This window comes from Lagenorhynchus albirostris, chromosome X (genome assembly GCF_949774975.1).
Source record: "Lagenorhynchus albirostris chromosome X, mLagAlb1.1, whole genome shotgun sequence".
Classification (NCBI taxonomy): Eukaryota; Metazoa; Chordata; class Mammalia; order Artiodactyla; family Delphinidae; genus Lagenorhynchus; species Lagenorhynchus albirostris.
The window spans coordinates 85,516,152-85,528,777 of NC_083116.1; the positions used below are offsets into that span (position 1 = coordinate 85,516,152).

The 12,626-nt window shown below is 40.1% G+C and overlaps 1 protein-coding gene across 3 annotated transcripts in view; it reads left to right on the forward strand.

Annotated features, from left to right (window-relative positions):
- Positions 1-12,626, forward strand: part of PHF8 (PHD finger protein 8) — a 95,992-nt gene that overhangs the window by 63,670 nt on the left and 19,696 nt on the right. The gene's annotated exons all lie outside the window — the stretch shown is intronic.

Below are 12,626 nucleotides of genomic sequence, written 5' to 3' on the forward strand. Positions count from 1 at the left end.
AATGGTTGATCATTTCTCATGATTCTGTAGGTTGGCAGAACTATTGTTCTAGTCTGGACCAGATTGCCTGGGGCTGGATGGTCTAAAAATATCTCCTTCAGGTGTCCAGGACCTAATTTGAGGTGTCTGGGGCCTCTCTCCATGTGGTCTTTCACCCACCTGAAGGCCAGCCTAAGCTTTTTCACAAGGTAGCAGAAGGGTGTCCAGCAGCAAGAGAGGACAAGCCCAATATGCAAGCACTTTTCAAGCCTCTGTTGTGTCATGTTTTCCATTGTCCCATTGCCAAAGCAAGTTACATGGCCAAGCCTTGATTCCAAAAGTGGAGAAATAGATTCTATCTCTTGGGAGTGGGAACTGCAAAGTTTTCCTATGCACACAAGGACATGTGAGCAAATTGAGAGCCATTACTGCAACAGTCTGCCACAGAGGGTGCTGGCATCGCAGTACCCCTGTGGTTCCCCAGGAAATAAAGGGCGTGCTGTCCCCACCCAGCCTTATTTGACCTTTCTGGTATTTGCTTGGGATTGGAGGAATGGGGTGGCAGGGCAGTCCTGAAAAGTGTTCTCTTAGTGAGTCAATCAGCAAATGTTTCTTTTTTCTTTCTTCAGGCCTATTTTCTGATTTTATTATCTCCTATACTTTCTGGCTTTTTAGCATAATAGGAAATTTGGAAAATAGAGGAAAGTATAAAGAAGAAATCACCCATGATTCTGCCACCCGGAAGCAACCACTGTTAAGGTGTTTTTTGTTTTTTTTTTTTTTTTTTTTTGTTGCGGTACGCGGGCCTCTCACTGTTGTGGCCTCTCCCATTGCGGAGCACAGGCTCCGGACACGCAGGCTCAGTGGCCATGGCTCACGGGACCAGCCACTCCGCGGCATGTGGGATCTTCACAGACTGGGGCACAAACCTGTGTCCCCTGCATCGGCAGGCAGACTCTCAACCACTGCGCCACCAGGGAAGCCCCATTGTTAACGTTTTGATATATTTCCTTCTAGTCTTTTTTCCTATGCATTTTTCTTTTTATGGTTGAAATCACAGTCATATATCCTACTTAAAAGTTTTTTTTGCCTTTTAATCAAAATAATGTGTATATCTGGTAGCAAACCAAATAGTACAGAGAGGTTTAGGATAAAATGCAATGGTCTTCTGCCTCTGCTTTTGCTACTTCCAATCCCTTGCCTGAGAGGCAACCTTGTCATTTTCATTTTTCTTGTAGTTGCCTCCAAAATTCAAGATAATAGGGTTTATACCACCATTTCTTGATTTATTAACCTTTTTTTGATTTTTTTAAATTGGAGTATAGTTGCTTTACAATATTGTGTTTATACTGTACAGCAAAGTGAATCAGCTATACATATATACATATATCCCCTCATTTTGGATTTCCTTCCCATTTAGGTCACCACAGAGCATTGAGTAGAGTTCCCTGTGCTATACAGTAGGTTTTCATTAGTTATCTATTTTATACATAGAATCAATAGTGTATATATATCAATCCCAATCTCCCAGTTCATCCCACCCCCCGCCCTTTCCCCCTTGATTTATTAACTTAACCACTGTTTGTCCTCCCATCGGCTTTTGTCAGTCTCTCTTGATTACCCACTTTCTAAGATACGGACATTAGTGCTGCTATTCTTTCTTTCTTCCTCCAACCTTCTATAAGCTGTACTTTTTTGTTTATATTGTCAAGGTTGTTACCATTGACTTGTAATTAATACTCTATGTTGACTAGAAGTTGACTGTAAAAGTTTAAAACCAGTAAATATATCTGGCCTTTTAAATTAATATTATATCATAAGCATATCCCTGTGCCGTTATTTATAAATAACATTTTAATGGCTACAAAATATTCTATCCCATGGATATACCTAATTTACCTAACCTCTTTAATGTAGGGCATTTAGCCGATTGCCAAGTGTTTACAATTAGTGGTAACATTTGGAGTGAACATTTTTGTATGTAAGTGTTTGTATCTCTATTTATATGCTTAGGATAGATTCCCATGAAACTCTCAAAGGGCCAAGGTATATAAGGATATCCAGTGAAAAGTCTCCCTCCCACCCCTGTTCCACAGCCTTCCAATTCCCCACCTGGAGTCAACCACTATTACCAATTTTATGTGTATCCTTTTAGACGTAGTTTATTCATATACAAGTATATGCATGTATATATTTTCTTTCCCCTTCTTAACTCAATTGGAGACATACATTACATATGTCATGTGCTTTACTTTTCTCACTTAACAATTACATGTTGGAGATTGTTTACACTCCCACAAACAATGCATGAGAGTGCTTATTTCCCTACACTCTTGCCACTACAGTTTGTAAATGTGAATGTTTTAAAAGTTCTTGGTATGTATTGCCAAATTGTTTTCCAGAAAGGTTTTACTAGTTTACGCTACCACCAGCCATATGCGAGAGTACTTGTTTATGAATCCTCACAGGCATTGAGCATATAGTTAACAATAGTCTTTGCCTATGAGTAATAGGAACCTCTCAGGCATCCTTAGTGAGTGCTTATCCCCTCAGGGTCGCAAGATGGCTGCTTTAAGTTCTACTTTTAAAAAAAATCTCTTTGGCTGAAATTGTGTCACATGGCCAAGATTATCTGCTAGAAAGGCCAAGAAGTGTAGTTTTTAGTTAGGTACATTGTTGTTCCACAAAATTATGTTTTTATTAGTAAGCAAGAAAGGGAGAATGATACTGGGTTGAAAACACGCAGTCTGTATCATGGTATTTTTTTTTTTTTACATCTTGATTGGAGTATAATTGCTTTACAATGGTGTGTTAGTTTCTGCTTTATAACAAAGTGAATCAGTTATACATATACATATGTTCCCATATCTTTTCCCTCATGCGTCTCCCTCCCTCCCACCCTTCCTATCCCACCCATCTAGGTGGTCACAAAGCACCAAGCTGATCTCCCTGTGCTATGCGACTGCTTCCCACTAGCTAGCTATTATACGTTTGGCAGTGTATATATGTCCATGCCACTATCTCACTTTGTCACAGCTTACCCTTCCCCCTCCCCATATCCTCAAGTCCATTCTCTAGTAGGTCTGTGTCTTTATTCCCACCTTACCCCTAGGTTCTTCATGACATTTTTTTCTTAAATTCCATATATATGTGTTAGCATACGGTATTTGTCTTTCTCTTTCTGACTTACTTCACTCTGTATGACAGACTCAAGGTCCATCCACCTCATTACAAATAGCTCAATTTCGTTTCTTTTTATGGCTGAGTAATATTCCATTGTATATATGTGCCACATCTTCTTTATCCATTCATCCGATGATGGACACTTAGGTTGTTTCCATCTCCGGGCTATTGTAAATAGAGCTGCAATGAACATTTTGGTACATGACTCTTTTAGAATTATGGTTTTCTCAGGGTATATGACCAGTAGTGGGATTGCTGGGTCATATGGTAGTTCTATTTGTAGTTTTTTAAGGAACATCCATACTGCTCTCCATAGTGGCTGTATCAGTTTACATTCCCACCAGCAGTGCAAGAGTGTTCCCTTTCCCCCACACCCTCTCCAGCATTTATTGTTTCTAGATTTTTTAATCATGGCCATTCTGACTGGTGTGAGATGGTATCTCATTGTAGTTTTGATTTGCATTTCTCTAATGATTAATGCTGTTGAGCATTCTTTCATGTGTTTCCTGGCAGTCTGTATATCTTCTTTGGAAAAATGTCTATTTAGATCTTCTACCCATTTTTGGATTGGGTTGTTTGTTTTTTTTTGTTATTGAGTTGCATGAGCTGCTTGTAAATTTTGGAGATTAATCCTTTGTCAGTTGCTTCATTTGCAAATATTTTCTCCCATTCTGAGGGTTGTCTTTCGGTCTTGTTTATGGTTCCCTTTGCTGGGCAAAAGCTTTGAAGTTTTATTAGGTCCCATTTGTTTATTTTTGTTTTAATTTCCATTTCTGTAAGGGGTGGATTAAAAAGGATCGTGCTGTGATTTATGTCATAGAGTGTTCTGCCTATGTTTTCCTCTAAGAGTTTGATAGTTTCTGGCCTTACATCTAGGTCTTTAATCCATTTTGACCTTATTTTTGTGTATAGTGTTAGGGAGTGATCTAATCTCATACTTTTACATGTACCTGTCCAGTTTCTCCAGCACCACTTATTGAAGAGGCTGGCCTTTCTCCACTGTACATTCCTGCCTCATTTATCAAAGATAAGGTGACCATAAGTGCGTGGGTTTATCTCTGGGCTTTCTATCCTGTTCCATTGATCTATCTTTCTGTTTCTGTGCCAATACCATACTGTCTTGATTACTGTAGCTTGGTAGTCTAGTCTGAAGTCAGGGAACCTGATTCCTCCAGCTCTGTTTTTCATTCTCAAGATTGCTTTGGCTATTCGGGGTCTTTTTTGTTTCCATACAAATTGTGAAATTTTTTATTCTAGTTCTGTGAAAAATGCCAGTGGTAGTTTGATAGGGATTGCATTGAATCTGTAGATTGCTTTGAGTAGTAGAGTCATTTTCACAATGTTGATTCTTCCAATCCAAGAACATGTTATATCTCTCCATCTATTTGTATCATCTTTGATTTCTGTCATCAGTGTTGTATACTTTTCTGCATACAGGTCTTTTGTCTCCTTACATAGGTTTATTCCTAGATATTTTATTCTTTTTGTTGCAGTGGTAAATGGGAGTGTTTTCTTGATTTCACTTTCAGATTTTTCATCATTAGTGTATAGGAATGCCAGAGATTTCTGTGCATTAATTTTGTATCCTGCTACTTTACCAAATTCATTGATTACCTCTAGTAGTTTTCTGGTAGCATCTTTAGGATTCTCTGTGTATAGGATCATGGCATCTGCAAACAGTGACAGCTTTACTTCTTCTTTTCTGATTTGGATTCCTTTATTTCCTTTTCTTCTCTGATTGCTGTGGCTAAAACTTCCAAAAGTATGTTGAATAAGACTGGAGAGAGTGGGCAACCTTGTCTTGTTCCTGATCTTAGTGGAAATGCATTCAGCTTTTCACCATTGAGGACAATGTTGGCTCTGGGTTTGTCTTATATGGCCTTTATTATGTTGAGGTTACTTCCCTCTATGCCTACTCTCTGGAGGGTTTTTATCATAAATGGGTGTTGAATTTTGTCGAAAGCTTTCTCTGCATCTGTTGAGATGACCATATGGTTTTTCTCCTTCAGTTTGTTAATATGGTTTATCACATTGATAGATTTGCATATATTGAAGAATCCTTGCATTCCTGGAATAAACCCCACTTGATCATGGTGTATGATCCGCTTAATGTGCTGTTGGATTCTGTTTGCTAGTATTTTGTTGAGAATTTTTGCATCTATGTTCATCAGTGATATTGGCCTGTAGTTTTCTTTTTTTGTGACATCTTTGCCTAGTTTTGGTTTCAGGGTGATGGTGGCCTCGTAGAATGAGTTGGGGAGTGTTCCTCCCTCTGCTATATTTTGGAAGAGTTTGAGAAGGATAGGTGTTAGCTCTTCTCTAAATGTTTGATAGAATTCGCCTGTGAAGCCATCTGGTCCTGGGCTTTTGTTTGTTGGAAGAATTTTAATCACAGTTTCAATTTCAGTGCTTGTGATTGGTCTGTTCTTATTTTCTGTTTCTTCCTGATTCAGTTATGCAGGTTGTGCATTTCTAAGAATTTGTCCGTTTCTTCCAGGTTGTCCATTTTATTGGCATAGAGTTGCTTGTAGTAATCTCTCATGACCTTTTGTATTTCTGCAGTGTCAGTTGTTATTTCTCTTTTGTCATTTGTAATTCTATTGATTTGAGTCTTCTCCCTTTTATTCTTGATGAGTCTGGCTAATGGTTTATCAATTTTGTTTATCTTTTCAAAGAACCAGCTTTTAGTTTTGTTGATCTTTGCTATTGTTTCCTTCATTTCTTTTTCATTTATTTCTGATCTCATCTTTATGATTTCTTTCCTTCTGCTAACTTTGGGGTTTTTTTGTTCTTCCTTCTCTAATTGCTTTAGATGCAAGGTTAGGTTGTTTATTCGAGCTGTTTCCTGTTTCTTAAGGTAGGATTGTATTGCTATAAACTTCCCTCTTAGAACTGCTTTTGCTGCATCCCATAGGTTTTGGGTTGTCGTGTCTCCCTTGTCATTTGTTTCTAGGTATTTTTTGATTTCCTCTTTGATTTCTTCAGTGATCACTTCGTTATTAAGTAGTGTATTGTTTAGCCTCCATGTGTTTGTATTTTTTACAGATCTTTTCCTGTAATTGATATCTAGTCTCATAGCCTTGTGGTCGGAAGTGATACTTGGTACAATTTCAGTTTTCTTAAATTTTCCAAGGCTTGATTTGTGACCCAAGATATGATCTGTCCTGGAGAATGTTCCATGAGCACTTGAGAAAAATGTGTGTTCTGTTGTTGGTGGATGGAGTATCCTATAAATATCAATTAAGTCCATCTTGTTTAATGTATCATTTACAGCTTGTGTTTCCTTATTTATTTTCATTTTGGATGATCTGTCCATTGGTGAAAGTGGGGTGTTAAAGTCCCCTACTATGAATGTGTTACTGTCAATTTCCCCTTTTTTGGCTGTTAGTATTTGCCTTATGTATTGAGGTGCTCCTATGTTGGGTGCACAAATATTTACAATTGTTATATCTTCTTCTTGGATCGATCCCTTGATCATTATGTAGTGTCCTTCTTTGTCTCTTCTAATAGTCTTTATTTTAAAGTCTATTTTGTGTGATATGAGAATTGCTACTCCAGCTTTCTTTTGGTTTCCATTTGCATGGAATATTTTTTTCCATCCCCTCAGTTTCAGTCTGAATGTGTCCCTAGGGTGAAGTGGGTCTCTTGTAGGCAGCATATATATGGGTCGTGTTTTTGGATCCATTCAGCCAGTCTGTGCCTTTTGGTGGGAGCATTTAGTCCATTTACATTTAAGGTAATTATCGATATGTAGGTTTCTATTCCCATTTTCTTCATTGTTTGGGTGTGTTATTTTAGGTCTTTTCCTTCTCTTGTGTTTCTTGCCTAGAGAAGTTCCTTTAGTATTTGTTGTAAAGCTGGTTTGGTGGTGCTGGACTCTCTCAGCTTTTGCTTGTCTGTAAAGGTTTTAATTTCTCCACGAAATCTGAATGAGATCCTAGCTGGGTAGAGTAATCTTGGTTGTAGGTTTTTCTCCTTCATCACTTTAAATATGTCCTGCCAGTCCCTTCTGGCTTGCTGTTTCTGCTGAAAGATCAGCTGTTAACCTTATGGGGTTTCCCTTATGTGTTATTTGTTGTTTTTCCCTTGCTGCTTTTAATATGTTTTCTTTGTATTAATTTTTGACAGTTTGATTAATATGTGTCTTGGCGTGTTTCTCCTTGGATTTATCCTGTATGGGACTCTCTGTGCTTCCTGGACTTGATTGATTATTTCCTTTCCCATATTAGGGAAGTTTTCAACTCTAATTTCTTCAAATATTTTCTCAGACCCTTTCTTTTTCTCTTCTTCTTCTGGAACCCTTATAATTCGAATGTTAGTGTGTTTAATGTTGTCCCAGAGGTCTCTGAGACTGTCCTCAGTTCTTTTCATTCTTTTTTCTTTATTCTGCTCTGCATTAGTTATTTCCACTATTTTATCTTCCAGGTCACTTATCCATTCTTCTGCCTCAGTTATTCTGCTATTGATCCCTTCTAGAGTGTTTTAAATTTCATTTATTGTGTTGTTAATCATTGCTTGCATCATCTTTAGTTCTTCTAGGTCTTTGTTAAATGTTTCTTGCATTTTCTCTATTCTATTTCCAAGATTTTGGATCATCTTTACTATCATTATTGTGAATTCTTTTTCAGGTAGACTGCCTATTTCCTCTTCATTTGTTAGGTGTGGTAGGGATTTTGTTGTTGTTGTTGTTGTTTTGCAGTATGCGGGCCTCTCACTGTTGTGACCTCTCTTGTTGCGGAGCACAGGCTCTGGATGCACAGGCTCAGTGGCCATGTCTTACGGGCCCAGCCGCTCCATGGCATGTGGGATCTTCCCAGACCGGGGCATGAACCCGTGTCCCCTACATCGGCAGGCAGACTCTCAACCACTGCGCCACCAGGGAAGCCCGGTCTTATGGGTTTTTATCTTGCTCCTTCATCTGCTGTGTGTTTTTCTGTCTTCTCATTTTGCTTATCTTACTGTGTTTGAGGTCTCCTTTTTGCAGGCTGCAGGTTCGTAGTTCCCGTTGTGTTTGGTGTCTGTCGCCAGTGGCTAAAGTTGATTCAGTGGGTTGTGTATGCTTCCTGGTGGAGGGGACTAGTGCCTGTGTTCTGGTGGATGAGGCTGGATCTTGTCTTTCTGGTGGGCAGGTCCACGTCTGATGGTGTATTTTGGGGTGTCTGTGGACTTACTATGATTTTAGGCAGCCTCTCTGCTAATGGGTGGGGTTGTGTTCCTGTCTTGCTAGTTGTTTGGCATATGGTGTCCAGCACTGTAGCTTGCTGGTCGTGGAGTGAGGCTGGGTGCTGGTGTTGAGATGGAGATCTCTGGGAGATTTTCGCCATTTGATATTATGTGGAGCTGGGAGGTCTCTTGTGGACAGTGTCCTGAAGTTGGCTCTCCCACCTCAGAGGCACTGCACTGACTCCTGGCTGCAGCACCAAGAGCCTTTCATCCACACGGCTCAGAATAAAAGGGAAAAATAAAGTGGAAAGAAAGAAAGAAAGAGGATAAAGGAAAAGAAAATAAAGTAGCGTAAAATAAAATAAAGTTATTAAAATAAAAGAATATTTATTAAGAAAAAAATTTTTAAGTAAAAAACAACAACAACAAAAAATGGACGGATGGAATGCTAGGACAAATGGTGAAAGCAAAGCTATACAGAGAAAATCTCACACAGGAGCATACACATACACACTCACAAAAAGAGGAAAAGGGGAAAAAATAATAAATCTTGCTCTCAAAGTGCACCTCCTCAATTTGGGATGATTCGTTGTCTATTCAGGTGTTCCACAGTTGCAGGGTACATCAAGTTGATTGTGGATATTTAATCCGCTGCTCCTGAGGCTGCTGGGAGAGATTTCCCTTTCTCTTCTTTGATCGCACAGCTCCCAGGGTTCAGCTTTGGATTTGGCCCCGCCTCTGTGTGTAGGTCGCTGGAGGCCGTCTGTTCTTCACTTAGACAGGACGGGGTTAAAGGAGCCGCTGATTCGGAGGCTCTGGCTGACTGAGGCCGCAGGGACGGAGGGGTACCGAGTGCTGGGCGAGTCTGCGGCGGCAGAGACTGGCGGTATGTTGCACCAGCCTGAGGCGCGCCGTGTTTCTCCCGGGGAGGTTGTCCCTGGATCCTGGGACCCTGGCAGTGGCGGGCCACACAGGCTCCCCTGAAGGGAGGTGTGGAGAGTGACCTGTGCTCACCCACAGGCTTCTTGATGGTGGCAGCAGCAGCCTTAGCATCTCATGCCCGTGCCTGGTGTCCGCGCTGTTAGCCGCAGCTTACGCTGTATCTGGAGCTCCTTTAAGCAGCGCTCTTATTCCCCTTTCCTCATGCACCAGGAAACAAAGAGGGAGGAAAACGTCTCTTTCCTCTTCTGCAGGTCCAGACTTTTCCCCGGACTCCCTCCTGGCTAGCCGTGGTGCACTAACCCGTTGCAGGCTGTGTTCATGCCACCAACCCCTGTCCTCTCCCCACGCTCCGACTGCAGCCCGAGCCTCAGTTCCCAGCCCCACCCGCCCCGGCGGGTGAGGAGACAAGCCTCTCGGGCTGGTGAGTGCTGGTCGGCACCGATCCCCTGTGCAGAAATCTCTCTGCATTTCCTTCTACAGCCCTGTTGCTGCGCTCTCCTCCTCGGCTTCACAGCTCCCTCCCTCCGCCACCCGCAGTCTCTGCCCATGCAGGGGCTTCTAGTGTGTGGAAACCTTTTCTCCTTCACAGCTCCCTCCTACTGGTGCAGGTCCCGTCCCTATCCTGTAGTCTCTTGTTTATTCCTTTTTGTTTTGCCCTACCCAGGTACGTGGGGGGTTTCTTGCCTTTTGGGAGGTCTGAGGTCTTCTGCCAGCCTTCAGCAGGTGTTCTGTAGGAGTTGTTCCACGTGCAGATGTATTTCTGGTGTATCTGTGGGGAGGAAGGTGATCTCCGCGTCTTACTCTTCTGCCATCTTCCTTCCTCCTATCATTGTATTTTTTGATGTTTGGTAATTAACAAGCAAACAACAGACTCTCACTGATTTAATTTGCATTTCTTTGATTAGACATTTCCTATATGTTTGTATTAGCTTTAGAATTTTTTCTTTTGTAAATTTTATGTCTGACTTTTGCCCATTTATTCATGTAGGTCTTCAATATTTTCATATGCCCTTTCTATATATAGTAAGAAATAGTCAAATATATATATAATTTATTTATGATATTTTTTCCTCATTCTACATAAAAAATATGAATATTTCTGTATCAAAAGCTGATCTTATCCATTGTTTCCCCATTCATAGAGCAAATAATTAACACTGCTGTATTTTTAACATAAATGTATGCATATATCCATGTATATTTCTCTAAAAAGAAAGCTAATAACTTTAATCACATTTTAAAAGTAGGTTCTTTTTTTTTAACATCTTTATTGGAGTATAATTGCTTTACAATGGTGTGTTCGTTTCTGCTTTATAACAAAGTTAATCAGTTATACATATACATATGTTCCCATGTCTCTTCCCTCTTGTGTCTCCCTCCCTCCCACCCTCCCTATCCCACCCCTCTAGGTGGTCACAAAGCACCGAGCTGATCTCCCTGTGTTATGCGGCTGCTTCCCACTAGTTATCTATTTTATGTTTGGTAGTGTATATATGTCCATGCCACTCTCTCACTTTGTCACAGCTTACCCTTCCCCCTCCCCATATCCTCAAGTCCATTCTCTAGTAGGTCGGTGTCTTTATTCCCATCTTACCCCTAGGTTCTTCATGACATTTTTTTTCTTAGATTCCATATATATGTGTTAGCATATGGTATTTGTCTTTTTCTTTCTGACTTACTTCACTCTGTATGACAGACTCTAGGTCTATCCACCTCATTACAAATAGCTCAATTTCGTTTCTTTTTATGGCTGAGTAATATTCTGTTGTATATATGTGCCACATCTTCTTTATCCATTCATCCGATGATGGACACTTAGGTTGCTTCCATGTCCTGGCTGTTGTAAATAGAGCTGCAATGAACATTTTGGTACATGACTCTTTTTGAATTATGGTTTTCTCCGGGTATATGCCCAGTAGTGGGATTGCTTGGTCGTATTGGTAGTTCTACTTTTTGCTTCTTAAGGAACCTTCATACTGTTCTCCATAGTGGCTGTATCAATTTGCATTCCCACCAGCAGTGCAAGAGTGTTCCCTTTTCTCCACACCCTCTCCAGCATTTATTTCTAGATTTTTTGATGACGGCCATTCTGACTGGTGTGAGATGATATCTCATTGTAGGTTTGATTTGCATTTCTCCAGTGATTAATGATGTTGAGCATTCTTTCATGTGTTTGTTGGCAATCTGTATATCTTCTTTGGAGAAATGTCTATTTAGGTCTCCTGCCCATTTTTGGATTGGGTTGCTTGTTTTTTTGTTATTGAGCTGCATGAGGTGCTTGTAAATTTTGGAAATTAATCCTTTGTCAGTTGCTTCATTTGCAAATATTTTCTCCCATTCTGAGGGTTGTCTTTTGGTCTTGTTTATGGTTTCCTTTGCTGTGCAAAAGCTTTGAAGTTTCATTAGGTCCCATTTGTTTATTTTTGTTTTTATTTCCATTTCTCTAGGAGGTGGGTCAAAAGGGATCTTGCTGTGATTTATGTCATAGAGTGTTCTGCCTATGTTTTCCTCTAAGAGTTTGATAGTTTCTGGCCTTACATTTAGGTCTTTAATCCATTTTGAGCTTATTTTTGTGTATGGTGTGAGGGAGTGTTCTAATCTCATACTTTTACATATACCTGTCCAGTTTTCCCAGCACCAGCTATTGAAGAGGCTGTCTTTTCTCCACTGTATATTCTTGCCTCTTTTATCAGAGATAAGGTGACCATATGTGCGTGGGTTTATCTCTGGCTTTCTATCCTGTTCCATTGATCTGTATTTCTGTTTTTGTGCCAGTACCATAGTGTCTTGATTACTGTAGCTTTGTAGTATAGTTTGAAGTCAAGGAGTGTGATTCCTCCAGCTCCGGTTGTTTCCCTCAAGACTGCTTTGGCTCTTCAGGGTCGTTAGTGTCTCCATACAAATTTTAAGATTTTTTGTTCTAGTGCCATAAAAATGTCATGGGTAATTTGATAGGTATTGCATTGAATCTGTAGATTCCTTTGGGTAGTATAGTCATTTTCACAATATTGATTCTTGCAATCCAAGAACATGGTATATCTCTCCATCTGTTGGTATCATCTTTAATTTCTTTCATCAGTGGCTTATAGTTTTCTGCATACAGGTCTTCTGTCTCCCTATATAGGTTTATTCCTAGGTATTTTATTCGTTTTCTTGCAATAGTAAATGGGAGTGTTTCCTTAATTTCTCTTTCAGAGTTTTCATCATTAGTGTATAGGAATACAGGAGATTTCTGTGCATTTATTTTGTATCCGGCAACTTTACCAAATTCATTGATTAGCTCTTGTAGTGTTCTGGTGGCATCTTCAGGATTCTCTAAGTATAGTATCATGTCATCTGCAAACAGTGACCCTTTTACT